We start from the raw sequence: 22,494 nt of genomic DNA, 5'->3' as shown, positions 1-22,494 counted from the left end.
AATAATTGAGCAAATAAATGAACAGACTTTTATGATGAAATCATATTGTCAATAGCATGTTATAATACACTGACTCAGTACCTACATGAGTACGTTAACTCATATTTCAATATAAAATATTTAAATATTTTGGAAATCAGACTGCACCTTAAAATTCATATGTATGTGTAATGTGGCAGTGTTAAATTATTTTTCTCTCAGCAAAAGGCTGTTAGTCTATGCGTTGTGTGTTATATTGATGTTTCTTAGAATTGAAAGAATGTGGTCATTTGCTGTGTATTACTGGTCAGTATTGTACCATTTTAGCTGTAACTATGGTTTTTGGTAATTGTAATGGTCAAAACTACTCACACTGGTATAAAATAGATATGGCTCCCAGGGACAGTCACTTCCTTTCTGAGGATTTCTCAGCAATTCACATAGCTGCTGCAAAATATTTGCCATATTTTGCCACCTAGCAGAGTCCTCAGAAGTAGTTATTTTTAGATGATGTTAGTTAAATAAGCAAGAATAAATTTAATTTGTATTAACTTCATTTGGATATTTCCTTTTCCCCCAGCTTTATTGAGGTATAATTGACAGGCAGCACTGCTGAAGTTTAAGGTGCGTAGCATAATGATTTGACTTACATATATTGTGAATGGGTATTTCTTTAAAAAGAAAAAAAAAACATACAAATGCTAACTAAATAGCAGTAGCTCTCTCTTATATTACTACCCTGAATTTAACGAAAACATCAATGAGGATGACAAAGGATGGCAAAGAAAAGAAACAGTAATACCCATGTACAAATTACTTTCTGTTTCGCCTGGAACTCAGTGAGTTGTGTTTTTAGATGGCAAACACAGATAGCATTTACTGAGCACTTGCTTAATGGCGGGTGCTACAAAAGGTGCTCTCTGTGCATTGTGATCTCTGCTTTTTGGGTGAAGAGATTGGGACTTAGAAAGGTTATTTATAGAATGCTCTCCTTCTTTGGCCAATGTTCTCCTTCCTATTACGACCAAGGCTGTTAATTCAGTTATTTATGAAATAGGAATAAAAAAAAATGCAAAGGTCACACACAGTCACCTGTTCTAGGTTCCAGCATAGTCTTCAGGCAGCCATTGCAACTCAACCCCTTGATCAAAAGAAATGCACCCACCTAATGCTATACTTGCTTATGCAGTTATCCTTGTGATATTAAGGGTTTCCTCTACTTTTGCCATCTACAGTTATTATATGTTTTGAGCTGCTAAAGGGGCTTTTATGAAAGCAGGAGAAATGCATTTCTGTCATATGGAGGCTGCCTGCTAATTACTNGGACATAAAATTCCCCCCCTACAAGTCGGGGAACACTGTCCATGTCTTAGCACTCTGATTTCTTTATAATGGAACGTTACAAAAACTTGTGTCCACAGTTCCATTTGTCCAGAGGGAGTAGCTTTGTTTGAGCTTTAGTATATGTTTTTAAGCTAAAGGAAAAACAGAAAACAATGATTTAGTGTGCAGCCTGGGATCGCCAGTGCTGGTGCAAATTAGACCTGTCAGCTATCCCCTATTTCTCACCTGTGAGTCCAACAAATAAATTATCAATGTTAGCACAATATTTATGTTATTTTAATAGCCCACGATTTACAACCCCGGCTGTCCTTGAGAGGCGTGGTGTATTTGTTACAGTGTTCTCCAGGGAGGATTCATCGAATGATGACTTGACATCTGCGCTCAGGGAAAATTCAGGCTCGTTCTACTATATTCCATTTCCCCAGAAACATTACTATTCTTCATTGATTGTGTACACAGGATTAATTATGCTGTCGCTTGGTGTATTTACATCCTTGGTGGATGTTATTCGCTCGCTGACTTTAAGATGGTCACTATGCGTCCTGCAGTGGGATGTATATGTTTTTAAGTTGTCTCTTTGCTGCCTGCTGCTGCCAAGTGTCCACTGTCTGTATTTCAAAACAACCAATGGACAGGAAAAGTCTTCATCAGCTGACTATTTTTAACTCTTTCAGAGAAACTGTGTCGACATGTTTTTCACTAAATTAATGACTAGTAGTTCAGCATGATTAAGAGTAAAAATGTGTAGGCTTGATTCCCAACTTGACTTAACCCTAACCCTAACCCTAATCCCTAAACTAACCCCAACTGGTCAAGATGGGAATCCCTGGCTTTGAATTAGAATGGGCGAGTTACTTGGAGGTTCTATGCCTGATGTCCTCAACATTAGAAACATGGGTGATGATAACTTCCATATCATAGAGTGAGGAGAGGAATCATTGAGATAAAGCAGATCACCTAACAGAATGTCTAATAATGGACACTCAAAAATGTAGCCATCATTATTATGCCATTATTATTGCACACAACTGCTATTTAGGGACTCCATAAATTTATAGTCACCAGGGAAGCGATCACAAGCTTTTGTTTTTCGTTTTTAATGATATGTATCTATGAGCTCAATTTCTCCTTATCTATTTACACAGTGTATCTATCTTCTCTTCAGCAGCAATAAATGACCACCATTCAAAATATTCCTTCTTCGACGTTATTTTCCTTCTTAGTACCTGGTGGAAAGACTATGCTCAAATAATTTTGAGTTTTACAATTGTCTTAAGGAAGGCCAGTGATTAACTTTGAAATCTGATTGTTTCTTTCCTTCGTATCATTTAAGTGAGTTTCTTTGGATGTAACCGACATCCTCAAACAAATTTATCTTCCTCTCCTCGATTTTAAATCAAACATTGAGATTTCTGAACAGGACAATAATGTAATATATCTTCCAAGCTGGGTCATTAGCGACATAAGCACTGTAATGCATGCTATTTCATCACTTACTTACAGTCCAGCAATAACCTTGTTTTCCTTCTTCAATCCTTGCCCTGCAGAAATAAGTGTGTTCTTGTTAAAACTATAAATCAAGCCACATCACACTTGCTGTCACATGTGGGGAAGAGACACAGACTCCTTAGCACAGTCTACATGGCCTTCCCTAAGTCATTCCCTGACTTCCCCTTTGACTAGCCTTCTGCTCCTTCGTCCTGAACATTAGGTTGCAGTCACATTGACCTTGCTTTTCGAAAGAACCAAGTTCATTCGTGACCCAGAGTTTTTGTAGTTGTTCTTTCCCCTAGAAGGCTTTCGTTCCAATTTTCAAATACCTTCCAAGGTAAGGTCTTCCAAGTTTCTGCCAATACATCATGTCTATTGAAATGCTTTCCTTGATCACCTCCCCTCCAATAACCCCTCTTTATCACTCCCATTCTCTGACTCTTATTTCTCTTCAACGTACTCATCACTATTTGAAATTTTAATACTTTATGTATTTATCTATTATTTGTCTCCTCCCCTAGAATGTAAACTATACGAAGTCAAAGGTATTTGCTGTTTTGTTAATGGCTATATCCTTACAGCCCAGAGCCTAGAACAGTGATTAGCTCATAGAATGCGTAAACTCAAAAGTGAGTAACCTGAACATTTATTGTTTCAAACAGAAAACAATATGCTTTGTCTTATAGTTAGCTTGCTTTTTTAANTGTATGAATGCTTTTCAATAAAGAAACAATTCACCTTTAGGTGAAATGTTAATTAGTGCCTAAAAAAACAGTAGTCCCTTATGACTATGATTCACCACTTTAGAGCAACATTGATGACAAATTCCCCTTTATTTATGGCTGAATGTTTTCTTTTTCTATTGTTCTCCCTCAAATAAATTAAAAAATATATAATCATGGTCTCCAATATGTAATTCAACAGCAGGAAAGACAACTTTAATTCTTTTCTTTCTTTAGCTTAGTTCAGAATATAAATTGGAAGAGGCATAAAGCCTCTATTTCAATTTGCCTTACTTATTCTCAGCACAACCTTGAAATAAATTTATTGTTTTTCATTTATATTTAAGGTCAGATGAAAGATAAGTTAGGATCTATTGCACTGGAGACAATCAATAAAATATTTCAACACAGTCTGGGGAATACCTAGTACCTAATCAAAAACAGTGTGAAACAGTCTCAGAGGTTATCGTTTTGCCATACATATATGCCCGACATAAGAAAATAACTTATATTATTATCTGAGTGGCTAAAGTTCACGCGATAGAAAATAACGGAATGATACAACAATTTAGGAATTCTTTTAGCTGGACTGCCTGGTGTATTGGAGAATTGTAACATTTTAATGAGTAATATTCATTAAATGGATATTTGTGTTATGAGTAAAAATGCTTTCACTAATAAAAGGGCAAATACACTTCTTCTTTTCATCTACATCATGGATATAAATATTTTTAGACCCAAATTGTCTGAAATGAGTGAGGTAAAAATCTCACTAAATTGCTAAGTGGCTAAATACCTTCAACACAATACCCTCTTAACATTACTCTGTAGTACATTGATTGCTTAATGAATAAATCCAATTAATTTCCTCAGAAAATTTCTAACCTTTGAAGTTATATTTTTACATATAATGTGCATATAAAAATTCACCAGTTTTAATTTGTACAATCTGATGTGTTTTAACACCTATGTACAATGGTGTAATTCCCAGCACGACCATGGTAGAGAATATTTTCATTGCCCCAGAAAGTTCTGTTGTGCTCTTTTTGTATCAATTACTCCTTTCATTCTCAATCCCTGGCAACTGCTTATCTACTTTCCAGCCCTTGAGATTTAGAGTTTTGCATTTCTTAGAATGTCATATATAAATAGAATCACGCATATGTTGTCTTCTTTTTCCGTCTTCTTTAATTAACATAATACTTTTGATGTTTATCCATGTTGTTTGTTTCAGTGGTTCATTCCTNTACATGGTAAGAAGCAGGGTCAAACAAATGTGTCTGTTGTTCTACAATAGTGTGATCATTAATGAGCAGCATAATTGGTGATATAATATTTAGTGATGTTATTTTGGTTTACAATGGAATAGAAGACAAAAAGGTTACTGAAAATAAAATTGACCACAACTTAGTTTACTGTTTTTGTCATGACATTTTCTCCTTGTCATTGGATCTAGTCACTCTTTCAACAAGACTTATACTTTCTCAGCCCCACCGCAGAACTAATTTTTACTTGGTGGTTTTCCAGGCACATTTCCCACTGAAGATTAGCTTGTCCTCATATCAATTCTTAGATCACATTCTCAAGAGAAGAAAGTTGATAAGCTCAATTCATATTTCTGAATGATGTCACAACAGTCACTGATCAAGCTACAGAGGGTGCCAAAAAATGTATACACAGTTTTAGAAAGGAAAAAAAAACTTTATTAAAATTGTAATACTCAATATATACTGATAACAAAAGATGAATACAAGTCACGTTTGATTTCTGCAATTACAAGAGGTGCTCAAAGTGGTTCCCATCAGCGTCCAGACACTTCTGATTGCGGCGAACCACTGCTTGAGCAACGTTGACCAAAGTGTCCACTTGTATACATTTTTTTGGCATCCTGGTGTTACTTGGTTTCCTTGGAGTCCCATCTATTCCGGGTCCAGTCAGCTTGGGCCAAACTTGGCTGCCTAAACATTCCCCAGTCAGCAGGTCTATGTGGTGAGCATGAATGCCCAGAATAAGCAATGGGCAAATAAGAGTGCATGCTTTCTTGATATTTATGATGACACACTTAAAATAGTCTGATTTATCATATTTTAAAATGATAGACTGCATTCAAAGACATGTTACTGTTAGGAATGGCAAGTAACGTATGTTTCAGTCATTTGCTACTAAGAGACTTTCGTTTACTACTAAGAGAGCTTGCACTGCCACTCAGATAAGCTCAGTACAAAAAGCTCTCAAGATGAAATCTTTGTAATCCCCCAAAATTTCTGGGGAGCGTTTCTGGATGAGGAGACTTTACTGTTACCTATGCCTTCTTCCCTCTCTACAATTGATATACTTAGTTGAATTTTTCTAAGAATTCTTTAAGAATTCCTTTAAGACTTTGTGTTAGACAAGACTTTAAAATACAACTGCAGCGTTTTAGCTGTCCTCGTGCAAACATTATGTTTGCAGCTGAGGACCAGGGATCCAGAAAGGTACATCAGCTTCTAGAAGGTCATCTAACCAGTTAGCACTAAGAATTCAAATACTTTGATTATCAGATCTGTTAGTTTTCCTTAAACCACACTGCTTCTACCCAAAGCTCAGTTTTAAAATATTCTGAATATAATATGGACATATTTATTACTCAGCGTGCGTGGGAACAAGGTGAACTAATTATCTGAATATTCTGTTTCCTGAAGAGATTTTATGTATCGACGCGGACTGTTAATTTTCAATATTTAGAAAATAATCAGCTCAAAGTTATAATAGTAATAAAAAAACTCAATCAAACATATTTTGCTTCAGAAAGAACTCCAGTGCCATCTTTGTGAATACTTCTGAATTCATATAATTAAAAAAAAAATGGATTTATTGTACGCGTGACCTAGAGTCAGTTTTTGTTTCTGAATGAATGCTGATTGGCCTAGTCTGTTAGGTTTGTTATAATCAAATACCAGTGACTGGGTGGCTTATAAACAACATACATTTATTTCTCACAGCTCTGGAGACCGAAAGTCCAAGCTCAGGGTGCCAGCATGACCACATCCTGGTGAGTACCCTCTTCCTTGTTTATAACCTGGGCCTGCTTGCTGTGTCCTCACATGATGGAAGGGGCAACGGACCTCTATGGCTCTGATTTAATCAGAACATGAATTAATAAGACCCACCTCCTAACACTGTCATCTTTTGGGGTTAAGATTTCACCAGAGGAATTTGATGAGACACAAACATTCAGATTATAGCACTGACATTTTCTTATTTGTTATTCATCCTTTTTTGCATAAAAAGTGAAGTACAGACATTTTCAATTGCATAGCCTCTGAGCATCTTTTCCACTGGCTGGCTGCTCAGCATCACACAGGAAACACATGGAGAAGCAGGTGAAGGGATATGGAAATTGATTCCATCAGTCGTGCAGGCTCCTACTTGCCTGCTCTTGAGATCTACAGTGGGCTTCCTGGGTGCTCAGAAAATGTCTTGACTGCATTTAAGTCAGTAAGTTCATTCAATGAGTCGCCCCCTTCTTTGTTCAATTTGTATTTTCTTTCTTAAAGATGAGAGGTATGTTCATAAAAAAAATAAATAAAAATAAAAAGGAACAGCACAACCAAAACTATAGACTACCATAGCACTGTTTGATAGTAATATGATGTAGGCTACCAATGTACTTTGGAATTTTCTAGTAGCCAAGTTGTAAGTAAAATGGAACAAAGGCAAATAATTTTAATAATGTATTTTATTTGTCTAATATATCAGAATGTTTTAGTTTTAACGTATAAGCAATATAACATTATTAATGAGATATTTTGTTTTCCTTTTCTTCATATTAAGTCTTTGCATGTTAAGTATTTTACTCTTACAATACTTCTCAATTTGAACTAGCCCCATTTCAAATGCCTAAAAGCCCTAAGTGGCTTATGACTGCCACATTGGATAGCTCTAAATTCTCACTTCTAATCATCCCCTGAGGCAGGGGAGTGGGGATGATTTCATCAAGATCAATGAACACACTGTAGCAAAGCCCTCCAATTATCATTTCACACACAGTGGTATTTATTGGAACTTAAGATATATGCACATCTTTAGCTAAATGAATGCACAAGGCTACATTATTTATGATGGAAAACTTTAGGAATAACTTTCTTAAAGTTATTCAAAGGCTTAAGGCAAAAAAAAAACTGTTAAAAAAACCCAAAAAACTTTAATGAGCAAAACTGCAAGTCACTTGACAAACATGGATATCATTTTACACAAAGTTAGTTCCCATGCTTGTCAATACTCAGATTCTGTTCAACTAAGTTGGCAAGAATTGATTGACAACCTACCTTGGGCATAGTGATATTCCAGACATTAAAGGAATATTCATAGAGCACTGCCCTAACCCCAAGAAACACAATTAGATGATGTTTTCTGGTTTTTGATAAAATAGAGATATCTTCCTCAAATGAGTTAAGGAAGAGAGTAGCCAAAGTAAGAGAAGTATGTATTTATTCTGATTGGAGACATTCTCGATGGGGGAAGGAGAGGGGATGTACATATGACATTATGTCAGAAATGTATTTTGCTGTAAAAGAACAAAAATAGGAAGGTTGCTGATTCTACAGAAATAGAGAAAGAAAGCCAAGCATTTCAAGTGAGTAAGTACAGTAACTAAAACTAAATAGCAAAACAGTTGGAACTGAATCTCAAACCTGGCCAGCCTAGCAAAAAAAAAAAAAAAATGCTGCAACTTTTTTTTTTTCTAACAGAAAAGCTGAGTTGCAGCCTCTGAAGTTTCCGTGTCATTCCTAAGCTTTAAAATTACCTGTTAAGCCTCTATAATTAAATAAAACATGAAATGTTAAATAACAGATGTATGGATACATTATGTATGAAAAAGGCTTTGAGAGCTCTGCTGTGCTGCGCAAATCTAGATACTCAATTTTATAAATGCAGATATATGAATCTAAGAATAATAATGAAAGCTATCTTTTAATACACAGTTACTCAGGGCCATGCATAATAGAAATTAAACTATGAAACTACTTCTGTGCATTATATTATTGAATTCTTACCTAAGCCATGAGAGGTTGTAGATACTGATATTAACCCCATATTGCAGATAAATAACATGAAGCTTAGAGAGAATAAATGAGTAGCTTAGCTAGTGAGTGCTTCTCCAAGGTTCTGTATTCAAAGTACTAGAAGTTCTGCAGCTGTAGGGTATCTGTGATTCTTCCTGTGGATGGCAGTGTAATTTGGTCATTGATTTTTAATCTGTAATTGGGGGATCTGGGTTCATATGCTGCCTCGATGACTTCCCAGCTGGGTTATTTCGAAAACGTTTACATTCTCCAAGCCTTGTATTTCTCATTTATTAAGGTATGATGACAGTAAACACAGTAAAGGTGGTGTAAGAGTTTTGTGAGAATTAGAGAAGTAATGCATAACTTTAAAACAGTTCCTAGGCATCTAGTAAGTATTTATTCAATGTCTATTATATATTTTTAAAAATTACCATCATCAGGTAAGTAGGGAGAGAATGGTCATACTCAGGGTGATGTACCCGAATCACAGTTAGGAGATAAGGACAAATTAGGAAACGTCCCTAATTGCATATCATCCTGCCAGGAAGAGTTTTGTCACTATTTTGGATGAAGTGCACTCTTAACACATTGGACACATTAAAAATCTAAGTACTAATAATATTCTGGTGTTAAGCATGTGTGTAGATGGCCCTGTGATTGTCATAACCTCCCTTTGTTGATGTGGACAGTTGAGAGATGATCGTAAGGGCATTTTTGTTCACATGTTTAATCATTCATGGCTTTCCATTGACCACTTACTTCACAATATTAGAGTGTGACAACTGGTGACTTAATTTTGATGTAATTAGATCTCATTTTTTTCCCTTTTCTCGTTTACCTCATCCTCCTTACCTGACCTCTTGTTGAAACCTCACAGTTATTGGAGAAAGGTATTTTGTGAAAATACAGGGAGTTGTTACTGAATGTTCCATGTTTAATATATAATGAAGAAGAAGATAACATGCTTTTAAGATCTGCTAGTCTACTATTCATTGGATTAAAAGCAAATCACATTTTACTGATGATCATCATTCCCACTGTATGCAGACATTATTTTGAAAATATTATATTTTTTATTGGTGTTCTTTCTCATAGTCATATCAGAAAGCGTTGATCTCCAAATGTCTAAAACACAAATCCCTAAAACAATAGCCAATTTTCAACTTGAAGCTCTCTCTCTCCTGCTCCCCACACCCTCTCTCTCATCACTTAACCTAACAAATAACAAGCACATATTTAATAAGGTCTCAACTTTTCTAAACCAATTATCTGTAGCTGTCTTCACAAGAAGGGGATAAGTTTGGGAGAATTGTAATCTTCCTTTCACTCAAACATGTGGATAATCAGGATAATCTAAAATTACCATTGTCTCTTGTAAAATAATCTTGGTTGAAACGGAAATCCAAACAAGTTCAAGCAAAAGTGTGTGCTATAATTTTAATTCGCTTTACATGAAAAACCTTCCATTAAAGCAAGCAAGCTATATTATGCTCTGATTATGAGAATCAAATCTTAATGCCCCTTGAACGACATGTTCCCATGAAAATAAAGCATGGAAGAATGAAAATAGCCAAGCTGAGAGAGCATTGAGTGCATATTAATGGTTACGTGATCTCTCCTTGTTCCCTGACTGCTATCTTCTGTGCGAAATAAAGTTCCTGTAAAAAACAAACAAGAAGAAAAGATTCTGTATACAAAAAGGAATTTGATCTAAACTGATCACAGTATTAGAAAATGTCATTAGGGAGAAAATATAGCAGGTAGATAGAAATAAGGACTCTGAGATCTAATAGACATGGATTAAAACTGATGACTCATTTAATAAGCCTCTTGTCTCTAAATTAATCCAATCCCAGGTCCAGCTCTGAGTACTTCCTTATCCATGAAGCTTTTCACATAGATGAACTTTCCAAAGTCTTAAGCACTTGCTCTCCACTCATTTTTATTTTACATCCCATGATATTGATCTTTACAGGTAACATGTATTAAATTAAATTAATTAAATCAATTACTATATTATATATGTCACTTAAGTATAGGCTTCCCAACAAGACCGTGAGTGAATTGATGGCAGAGTGTGATACCACCCTTGGCACCTGGCGTAGCGCCTCGCACAAACTTTGTGTTCAATAAGTATTGATTTCTAAATTGATAGAGATAGCAGCTTAGGCTCAAGATAGAAGATTAAAGCCACTGACCTTGACTTTATAAGGTTAAGAGAAGCAGAAGAAAAGTTTGTCTTGAATCAAAAGCAGTTTTTGTAATTGTTATAGTATGGTGGTTAAAATGGTATCTAAATCAACTCCAAACATAAATAACTATACAAAAGGAGCAAAAAATAAAGGAAAACAGGAAAAAAAAGAGTTTAATAACTGTATGAATCAATATAGACAGGATTCTTGGACTCTGGACTCTTATGTTTTTAATTTTGAGACCCATTCTCTTTTAACCCCTGATTTGGATTTGTAAGTTGTCTTTTTATCTCCAGGTGGGAAGAAAGAAAAGTTGTGTGTTATTTTCAGGCAACAGAACACAGACTTTTTAAAACAGGCTAGCATTTCCAAATTATTTATACTCTACCTACTTATATTGTTTGTGCCAGATGTCCAGAGTTTACATCTGAATAATAAAGAAAACCGTGTGTTCTATGAAAAGTTGAAATTTTACTTCAGCAGTCGGAAATTGAGACCATTAATAACTACTCTAAACCTATCTGCACATTTCAAATAAATTCACAGGCACGGCTAGAATATTCTGTTTTCCTCCTGTCACAGGGATTTGCACATGCTGCTAGTTCAGCATGGATGCTTATTGCCTCGTCCATATCACTCACCTCCCTTTTGCCTAACTAACATTTATTTATCTGTAAGCTCCCTTTTCAAATGTAAAACCAAGCACATTTTTTAATTACCATTTTACTCTGTGCACAGACTAGATATAGTTGCTAAATACTTGAGCTTTGCAGCCAGGTATGTCTGAGTTCTGATTCTGCATGACCTTGAGAAGGTCACCTAGCCTCTATAAGTCTGGGGACCTCATGAAAAGTGAATGACTACCTCGCAGTGTTGTTGTGAGAAGTAAGTAGTATAATGTATGAAAATTCCTGACATACTGGCTGGCACAGTGTTAACCTTCAGTACATTTTTGTCAGTTATTACTTATTAAAGCAATTTAAGAGGGGCAAAGGCTAAATGTTATTTCTTGTGCTTCACAGGTATGAAAAAAAATCACATATGCCAGTTTAATATACATTTAAACATATAACATACAAAGCACAAACACAGACAAGCAGAATACCTTCTGTTGCACATGTATTAATATAAAAAGCAGACCACCTTGACATACTATATCAAGGGCTGACTAACTTTTCTCTCTGAAAGTTTAAATAGTAACTATTTTCCATTTTTGAAAGCTATGTACTTTCTGTCACGACAGCTCAACTCTGTTGTCACAGCGTGAAAGAAGCCACAGATGACAAACAAATGAGCATGGTTATGTCCCAATAAATTTTTATTTACAAAAACCATTGATGGGACAGATTTGCAAACCCTTGTACTATCTGGATATATGAGGTCTGACCATTAAGTTCGTAAACACTTTTTTGATATCAGAGGGATTATTTATTATGAATTTGTACCAACTGGACAAACAGTTAATCAAGGTTACTCTTTGGAAGTGCTGAAAGGGCTGCGTGAAAAAGTTAGATGCCCTGAACTTTTTTTTTTTTTTTTTTAAGATTTTTATTGGGGAATTGGGGGGATGGGAACAGTGCTGGGGAATTGGGGAAAGGGGAACAGACAAGTTGCTGTCGTTTTGTTCTCCAGTCTAGTTGTGGAGGATGTTGCTTCACTGGCCCAAGTTGGCACCATCATTGCGCTCTTCCCGGGCGAGGCAGATCAGTCGCCGGCTTCTGGACGGCCGCTCACTGCGGCTGCTGGCCGCTCACGCTGGCTGCTGGCCACACACCGTAGCCCATGGCAATCCACTGCCACAGGGACTGCAGCCCACGCCGTCGCCGGCGACTCATGGCAGCCCAGCTCCAGGTTGAGCTGTTGTTCAGCATCTTAGCTGTGGAGGGCAGTGTCACTGGCCCTCATATGTGGGATCCGAACCGGGGCCCTCTGGCATCCCAAGCCAGTTCTTAACCATCGCGCCACTCGGCCAGCCCAGATGCCCTGAACTTTTTGCCAACAATTCATGGCTCTTGCATCACGACAATGCACCAGCTTATACAGCATTGTCTGTGAGGGAGTTTTTAGCCAGTAAACAAATAACTATATTGAAACACCCTCCCTACTCACCTGACCTGGCCCCCTATAATCCTTTACCTGAAGATAAAGGAAATATTGAAAGGAAAACATTTTGATGACATTCAGGACATCAAGCGTAATACGATGACAGCTCTGATGGCCATTCCAGAAAAAGAGTTCCAAAATTGCTTTGAAGGGTGGACTAGGTGCTGGCATCAGTGCATCAAAGTACCCAAGGGGAGTACTTCGAAGGTAACCATAGTGATACTCAGCAATGAGGGATATAGCACTTTTTCTAGGATGAATTCACCAGCTTAGTTGTCCGACCTTGTATATGTGTCTCACTATATAATTCTACTACAGGTGATAATTTAATATTTGTATAATGCATTGCTGAAATGATGCCAAACTTTAATGGAAGTAGAATGCTTAAAAGGTAACCGTTAGGAAGTATTGATGCATATTTCAACCTTTATGCACATTTGAATACATGTAATTTCTAACCTCAATTGTGAATTAACTGTTTACCAAAGACAAGATATATGTTTCTCAATGGCTGTGGGTAAGTCAATTTTATTACCATCTTTCAGTCTGGCTCAATTCATATATACATAAGAGTAAAAATTACTAAAAGGCTCACATCTTCTTAGATATGACCTTGCTCATGTATCTCTAAAATCAGTTTGGGTTGATATCAGCCAGTGCAAAGATCCTGAGCTTTCAATCCAAACATGCCCAGGTCCCTGTCCACATGTCCATCTTGCTGGCTTGGTGCCCTTATGTAAGTTCCATTATGGGACAGAAATAATACCGGGTTGTCGAAAAAGTCATGACAAATTTTTTTCTATGTTTTTCTTTGCAGAAACGCGCCATGCTTTTCCGACAACCCAATAATATTTACCTTAAAGCAACAGTTGTCAACCAAGGGGTGATTTTGTCCCCAGGGGACATTTGCAAATTTTTGATTGTCACAGCTTGGGTTGCTACTGGCATCTCATGGGTAGAGGCCCGGGGTGCTGCTTGAGCATCCCACAATGCTCAGGACAGACTCTCCTTCTCCCCCAATAATTATCCGGCTCAAAATGTCAATAGGGCCAAGTCTAAGAAATCCTGATCTAAAGGTTTGTGTGAGAATTAATCACATCATCCTGGAAAGGTTTAGCAGAATGCCTGGCTTAGTAAATCTTAACTGCTAATAATAAGACCAGTTTCTATCAACTGGTAGAAAATAAACTCATATGCAAACTTTGCATGGATACAAACATGTATAAAAAGAAATGAACAATTCATTCTTTGGTCGAGAAGCAAGTTGATGCGCTTCTTTAGATTAAATTATGACACTGATACCTACTCATGTATGTATTGACATCTGGATTCCCCATGTTCTTCGTGAGCTTTGAAATGTTTTCAGTGATCCTTCCCTGTTCTGTCGTTGCCTTGGTAAACGTGTTATCTTGATGTTGATATCTGACTTGCTTTAAATTCATGTGGGAAATTCGAAAGTTCTATTTCCTATCTTCAAAATCAATGACAACTTAATCAATGCTGCTAAAAACAAGCCTAAGTTCTTATGTAGTAGAAAAGTAAACAAGCTGGAGAATTAAAAGTGACAGGATTTCCACAACAAGGACAGAGAGGGTACTTCCAGCTAAGTCATCCATATTTGCAGCACGAAGGGTCCCATCTGTTGGGCTGAAGCACCTTCAAAGAGACAAGAAAACTTCAGCATTAAGATAATGTTTCATATCATTAGGTTTAAATTAAGTAAATAACAGAATACGAAGCTGATGACATATCCTGAGGTTACACTAATCTTACCGTAGGGCCTCCAGCACAGCCCCACTGCCACTTCTGTCACCCTCTTCTAGGTGCAACTGAAGGAGGAAGCAGCCAAGAGGAAAAATAAAAATATTTCTGAGATGGTACTTACGAAACAATAACAACAAAACATACACATATCTTGAAGCTCGTATTCTTACTCAAATGCAAATAAATATGAGTCAACAGTGGTTTATCGTAAGCACTCAAAGTGCCTGGGATTGTAGCAGTTTCTCATTATATCCTTGTGTGCAAACTCATGTATACAGGTGTCAATTGCTACCAAATGGACAAACTTGTGGCGTGATGGGTGAAGTCTATGAGGCATTGGACTGTGCGTGCCCCACCAAGAAGGGTTAGTGAAGATTCAAGTTCAGGCCTTTGGGGCCATATAGGTCCAATGTAGTCAGGTCTTCCAATTTTTTTTTTTTCTAAGAAAGCCAGAAATCTGGGTTTTTAAGATTAGCATAAAATGACCAATCAATGAGACTTAAATAAATATATTATGCAAACTATTAAAAATTAGTGTAAAATGGTATAAGCCCATTGGAAAACTGGGAGTTTCTGATGAAGTTAAACATACACCTACCGTATAACCCAAACGATTCTACTCCTAGATATTTACCCTAGAGAAATTAAAACATATATCTACAAAAAGATTTATATAAAAATATTCACAGCAGCTTCTTTTTCATAGTAGTCCCCAATGGGAACAACCTCAGCACTGCTCTTCAAGCCATTGTTCAATGCTACGTTTCTTTACCTTCCTGACTGCTCTCCTCTGAATATGTTTTGGTTTTGTCTACATTCATCTTAGACTGGACCTTAAATAAACTACAAGATTTTCAGTGTTCTTTGACAGCAGAAAGCACAATTGATCTGACCTTTGCTTTATATTACTTTCTCTATTTCTATAGATGTAGTGAAAGAGGATGTTAGGGATTTTGGTAGTTACATCTTTTTCTTGATTCATAGTGACCAGGGGTCAGCGAGCTTTTGAGATGGAAAAGCCAGTCTTGTCTCTCACAACAATTTAAAAATTATTCGAAAGCCATAAAACAAATGAAGTCACCATTATGTGAATCATATCCTTTAAAAATTTTATAATTGAAACTCTGATAGTTTTATTTTCATTTTCAGTTTTATTTCAGAGCCACACATACGTACCCAAAGAGCCACATGGGGCTCGCGAGACGCAGTTTGCCGACCCCTGATAGTGACCATTTTTTCTGAAATGGTTGAAACACTTCTGTATCTGACTCTGACAGACTATATCTTAATTCTGTCTCATACAAAAACATTTTTTTGTGTTGCTTTGTTTTTGTTCAAATTGCATAATGCACTTTATTTTAATCTTGTTGAATTCGATTCATCAATATATCAATATCTGAAAGCTGTGTGACTATATAGAAGCTCTCTGTTGTTGAGAGGAAGTTTCTTTAGGAAACCAACATTGTAATTATGTCTGCCATGATGGACTTATGCTATATAGTAAGTGCATTTATCCTACGCAATCCCATATAGTTATCACATATAATCAAGGCAGTGTGTAGATGCTCTTTTCTCTATTATAATTTTATAGATGAGGAAACAGATTCAAAACAGTTAACTCATGTGCTAGCAAGGGGCAGAGCCAGGACTCTCTTCTAAGTCTACCAATTTCAAGGTCCACATTCTTAACCATTATAATGTTGCTTATCTGAAATTTGAAAATAATTCCTACCAATTCCATCAGTTGGTAAAATGTACAGTAAGAATGAGTCAAAGTCCTAAGGTAATAAGAAAGTTACTCTTGGGTGATACATATGTTTATCAGTTTAGCTTAACGTAACACATTTATCACTTTAGATTAAGTAAGGTAACACAACCAGTTAAATTTATAAGAAGAAATTTTACCCACCTGAATTTAAAATAAAATAAAATAAAATCTTGTCCAGAAGAGTATAATTAGAGACTTGGATAAACCTATCTGGGCTTCAGCATAACGTTGATGTCTATTTATAGTTTCTAGTCTTTTAAAGTCAGCTCACCTAGTTACCCCAAGACACTTTTCTTTCCCTCTTTCATTTTCACATTTCTGAAGTCTGGTTGCCTCTGAAAATTGATGTATACTTCAAATGCAGTAGATTTTTAAGAGTGGAGTTATAACATGTCTCAGTAAGGAACTAGGGTAACCTGTCCTAGAATCTTTTGAATGCCAAAGGTCATGCTCTGGCCCATAGTTATCAATATTCATCTTATTCTCCTTTTGAAAATGAGAACTGTATTTTTTTCTCAATTTTCTTGGCCCTTTTTGCCATATGATTAACTGAATATCAAGTTTTCAACTTCATTTGTAAGTTTCTCACTTTGGAATATATAATAGAAACCACACACCAGGAGATAAGTCATTTAGGGCCTAATGGTGCTCTCCGGTACTCTCCCTGTATGGTCCCTCCAAACACCCCTCTTAGAGTGCTATGCTTGGGGGGGGGGGAATACCTTATTTTGCTTTGTTAATCCAAAGCCACTTTCTTATTTTGTTTTTGTAAATATGAAAACTTTGAAAGATCTCATTTGTCCTTGTGTCCTTGTAAACATCAGCTCTTTGAATTTCAGTTCCCCTGACCTCATTTTTAATTCAGAAACTTTTATTTGTCTTTATTTTCTGTAATGCATTTTAAAAAACTAAAGTTAATACAGACTTTTTTATTCAATAATGTTTAAGAACAATGAAACGTAGCAGTTTGGATTATTTATAGATTAGACATTTTAACTGTCTTACAAAATTCACCTAATCTATATTTTCCAAGAATTATAAACTACTACTCCATATGACAAATGCAAAATTGAGAGTTTAATTTGCTTAGGTTACACACCCTTTGAAAATGCAAAACTAATCCATCTAATCTAAACCCATGCTCTTAACTAGCATCCTTGCAAAAATCTCACCTTTTGTCTATCCTGTTATGCCTTTCTTACCCTTGCTAGACATCTTATGCCACAGAATAAGGCCTCCTTTTTCTCTCAACTTTTAAAAATATTTCAGAACACTTCAGAATCATGTTCCTTATTGAACCAGGTCATATTTATCATCTAAGGAACAATTAATAGTTTTGTGGGGTTTTTTACTAAGTTGGTATTTACTAAACATTCTTATAGGAAAATTCTTATAAAACATAAAATTTATATCCACTTTTAACATAACCCAACTAATTTGACCTGATTCTTATACTTTGGCAGATATCAGACATATATCACAAAGAAATAGGCTCTAAGGCTAAAGAGATACATAGTCAAACACTCTAAGGGCTGGTAAGAGGAGTTGGACTCTTCATTAATTTTTTGTAGCAGAGATCGAAGTTTTCTATCTAAACCCATTACCCTCTTTCCTATATTAAGAGGATTTTGGTGGCTACATGGTTAAACTACATTTCCCAAGCTCCCCTGCAGGTTCTCTTGACCATGTGGCTAAGTTTTCTCCCAGGGAAAGCAAATAGAAGTGGCCACAGGACAAGGGTTTTTAAGAAGCAAATGACTTTCTTGAATGCTCTGTTTTTTTCCTTCTATGCCTGGATTCAAAAATAAGGGAAAGGTGGGATGACAAAGCCAGAAAATAGAAGGAAACTCATTGTTGAATCAACATGGGGAAGAGTTCCCAGCAGACCAGGGACAGCTGGCTTATATTGTAAATCAGCAAGAGGTAACTTACTGTGTTAAACCACTGATATCTGGAGAGAGAGAGAGAGAGAGAGAGGGGGGGAGAGTTTGTGATTGCAGCTTAGCCTAGTCTATAATACATTCTTTCAAACATTTAAAAAAGTATACCTATCACCTTTCTTGATTTAACAACTGGGATGATTGGGGAAAAGTGTTGTAGACAGTCCAGCAAAAAAAAAAAAAAAAGAAAATCTATATATCTCTCTATATATATCTCTATATATCTATATCTATATAATCTATCACCTTAACGCTGTAGTAGAAATAGTCAATGAGTACAAATAAGGGAGTGATCAGTTCTGCCTGAGTTTTAAAACGTTTCCTAGAGTAGAGGACTTAAAGGATGACGATTAAACTTTCAAAGAAGATAGAGAACAGCCACCTAGGAAATGCGAACCTCATGAACAAAGTTGAGAGAGTCAGGAGTGGATGATGGCCTATTTGTGGGAAGCTAAGTTTGGCCGAAGCACTTGGCGCAGGAAGAAATGGGGATGGACCCTGAAAGGAGATTAGGATGGAGAGTTAGACTGGGCTAGATCTTGAAACACTTTCAATTCCATGCGTGGTGAGCAGAATAATGAACTCCCCCCCACCCCTACCCCCATAGTGTCCACATCCTAATCCCTGAAACTATAATATATATTAAAATGCATGGCAAATTAAGGTTGCAGATGGAATTAAGGTTGTTAATCAGCTGACCTCAAGATAAGGAGAGTCTCCTGGATTACTTGGGTGGGCCCAATGTGATCACAAGGTTTCTTAAAAGAATTAGAGGAAGATGTGACTGAAAAATCAGAAACAGCAACAGCAGAGAACTTAGCCTTGTGGTGCTGGGTTTGATGTCAGAGAAAAGGACCTTGAGTCAAGGAAAGCAGGTGGCTCCTAGAAACTGGGAAAGGAAATGCTTCTGCCCTAGAGCCCCCAGAAAGCATTGCAGCCCTACTAACACTTTGACCTTAGCCTAGTGAGATCTGTATCAGACTTTTGATATACAGAAAATGCATTGTTTTAAGTTGCTGTGTTTGTGGTAATTTATTGTAGCAGCAATAGGAAATTAATAGTCTATGCTAAGCCTGACCTCAGGGACCAGAAGAGCATTGCAGTCAGAACTGCCTCAGTAGGTCAGCTTGGAAGCAGTGTGCAAAATGGGTTAAATGGGCAAGACCAGAAGAAGGAAGTCACGAGCCTATTTTAACAGATCTGTCCTCAAATAAGATGTTGGAGGAGCAGAACTAAGGAAGCAGGGAGGAAAAATATGCAAGGCAGTGAGAAAAAGTGTCGCTGGCGGCCCTGTGCTATCCAGAAAGGGGAAGGGAAGCTGCGGAGTATTGGGGGAGGGCTCATAGACGTTCAGGAGAAGCACTGCAGCGTGGGGACGTTGTTACGAATATTGATAACAAACCAAGAATTGTGGTACCCATGTATGCTTCTGAAGCATTTGTAAATCTCCTTGGTGCTTTTGCCCTCTGCATGTTGTTTTGTGCACAGTGCAGAGGTGACTGTCCTCTGGAAGTGAAGGCCTATGTGAAAGTGACATCTTGTGTTCCTTTGATGCATTGCATTTCCAGGTTCCCTTGTCACAAGTCCTCTGTTCTGGAGGCTCCTTTGCTTTTAGTTCTTTTGCTAAATAGAAAAGAGGCACTGAACAGCAATCACTGCACCATAAGGGATATGATTGTTGTTACCAAAAAACATCAAGCTGTTCTCAACCTTACCTACAATTTATGATAGTGACAGGTAAATCATCTGAGGACGGAGTCTGCATAATCCATTATGCTGTCTTGGAATGGATTGTAAATCTGAGAGAAGAAAGTTTTATGTTTAAAACTAGACAGTAATTATTATGAAAATGTCTTAACGTAGAAAATCCACTGCTTTGAAATGGCTGGAAACCAGCCTGTTTACTAGAAACTGTTTTCTTGAAATGTTACTTTTTTTCCCTAACGAGGCACTTGTGGTTCCAGGTGTGAGTGTATTTTCCTATTTCTTGCTTTAGATTCCTTTCACTGTGAAGTTTGAGCCTAATGACAATTATTAATATATCAAAACATTGACAATTCATTTTAGTTAGGTCACAAATAAGATACCCACACCTTGAGTAAAAAAGCATACAAAAACCTGGAGAAATATCTACACGATCCATAAAACTAATAACGAGGGTGTTGCTAGTTCTTCCTCATACTTAAAAAGGCTGGTATCACAAATGCTAAGGAGGGCAAAAAAATCTTTCCAGCATGTTAGTAAGGATTAAGGAAATGTGATGAAATCTAGAATAATAGGGAACAGAAAAGAATATAGAGTTGAAAACGAAAAAGAAAACTAAATGAAAGAAACAGCATGGGCATATGGCCACCTCAGATGAAGAATAAGAGAAAAGCCCAGAGCTCAAAGCTAAAAGAGAAAGGTAGGTCTAAAATCCCGAATAATAAAGCGAGGGGACTGCTGGGAAGAAACACTCTGGAGAAGAAAGAAAAAGGTGCTTAGATCAAAGATAGATGATACAGAATCTTAAACGAAGAGGAAAAAAATGGTAGTCAAAGAGAAAGAAAACCACAGAAGCTACGAGCCTCGTGTCAGAGAACATTATAACGGGCCCCAACCTCGGGATGAGAAGGGGACTGAAGGAAATGTGGGAAGGACATAGTTTCACGTGTACAATTATCCTGGCATTTTGCAGCATGTACAAACTCAGTGTTCACTCAGTGTCGATAGCGTCACCAAAGTGAAGCAACAGACAGCTGTTTGAAGTGGTAACAGCCGAATGGCTTACAGAATCAGACATCTGGGTTTGAAGCTCTCTTGCATGTGCTGTGTGATCTTTGCAAGTTCCTTAACTATTCCTCTTGTCTCCTCATCTGTAAGGTGAGGACAACGCACCTTCTTTATAAACCTTTTTTGAGTGGGGAGTGAAATCGGAAACCCTCCTTGTGCCTGCTTGCCACTAAAACTTCAATGAACCATTTGTTGGAAGGATGGCGGCACTGGTTTCACTTCTTTCTGCCGAAGTAAATCATAATGGTGTGAGGGGTCCAAAAGAGAATTCTAAAATTGCTTCTCTATCACTTACATGGACGAGAGGAAGACAATTACCACCCCTCCCTCCCTTTTGGTAGAAAGAGCTAATTATGAATGACAGAGAAGGAATTTGGGGCAGGCCATGGGGCAAAAGGGAAGCTTTAATCTCTTTACTTAGCCTTTCCCCCTCTAGCATACAGAAGTTGTGGTAGGAAAACAAATTATACACACACACACACACACACACACATGCACACACGCACATGCACACACACACACACACACACACACACACACACACACACACACACACCTTTGTTTTGAAGTTAACCCCACAATATCAGGGATGATTTACCTGGGATAAATTATGGTCTGTGGTGCTGGTTCCAACTTCTAAGTCCTGGAGTAACACCCAGAGTTTCTGAAACAAATCTGTACGAGTGGGGCCCAACACTCTATGTGTGTTCTTGTTGTTTGTTTGTTTAGTAAGGAGTAGTAAGTTTCAGTGGTGATAGGGTGGTATTTTTGAAAAAGAGAGAGGCAGGTTTGACCTTGGGCTATTTGCTGAGACCTCTCTCTGGGTGATTTTGATAGCACTGCACTGCCAGCATCCTGGCTGAGAATTGTTTTCAGCAGCGCTTACTTCTTCCTGGAATAGCAAACAGGATTGGGGGTCCTTGGCAGATTGCCTCAGCCTATGCAATTATATACATTGGTAAAGAAGGTGACTACTTTGGCAGGGTCCACATGTCTTTGATGGCTTGTTCTGGCGCCTCCTATTGGAAATGGAAATGAGGCTACCACTGTAGGGTACAGGGCAACCAGGGTGGGTCTGCAGATATATGGTGTTATTATAGAAAGGCAGCTGATAGTAGGAGAATTGGCATATGGGATCCATCAAAACTTCATGCAGTAGCCTTTCAGAAAACTAAAGAGTTGCAAGAAAATGAAATAAAGTTTGTTTAACCCACTTCCATTTTATGAGCTGGGTTTAGATCAATTCAAGTAAGTTGGATAAATGGAAGAAACTGAACATCTAACGCATATAGTTCACACCTGGAAAATCCGGTCACGTGTCAAGCTTCTTACTTGCCTCTAACCCAGCAGTTCTCAACCTTCCTAATGCCG

This window comes from Hipposideros armiger, unplaced genomic scaffold, assembly GCF_001890085.2.
Source record: "Hipposideros armiger isolate ML-2016 unplaced genomic scaffold, ASM189008v1 scaffold_848, whole genome shotgun sequence".
Lineage (NCBI taxonomy): Eukaryota > Metazoa > Chordata > Mammalia > Chiroptera > Hipposideridae > Hipposideros > Hipposideros armiger.
This window is presented reverse-complemented; position numbering follows the sequence as displayed.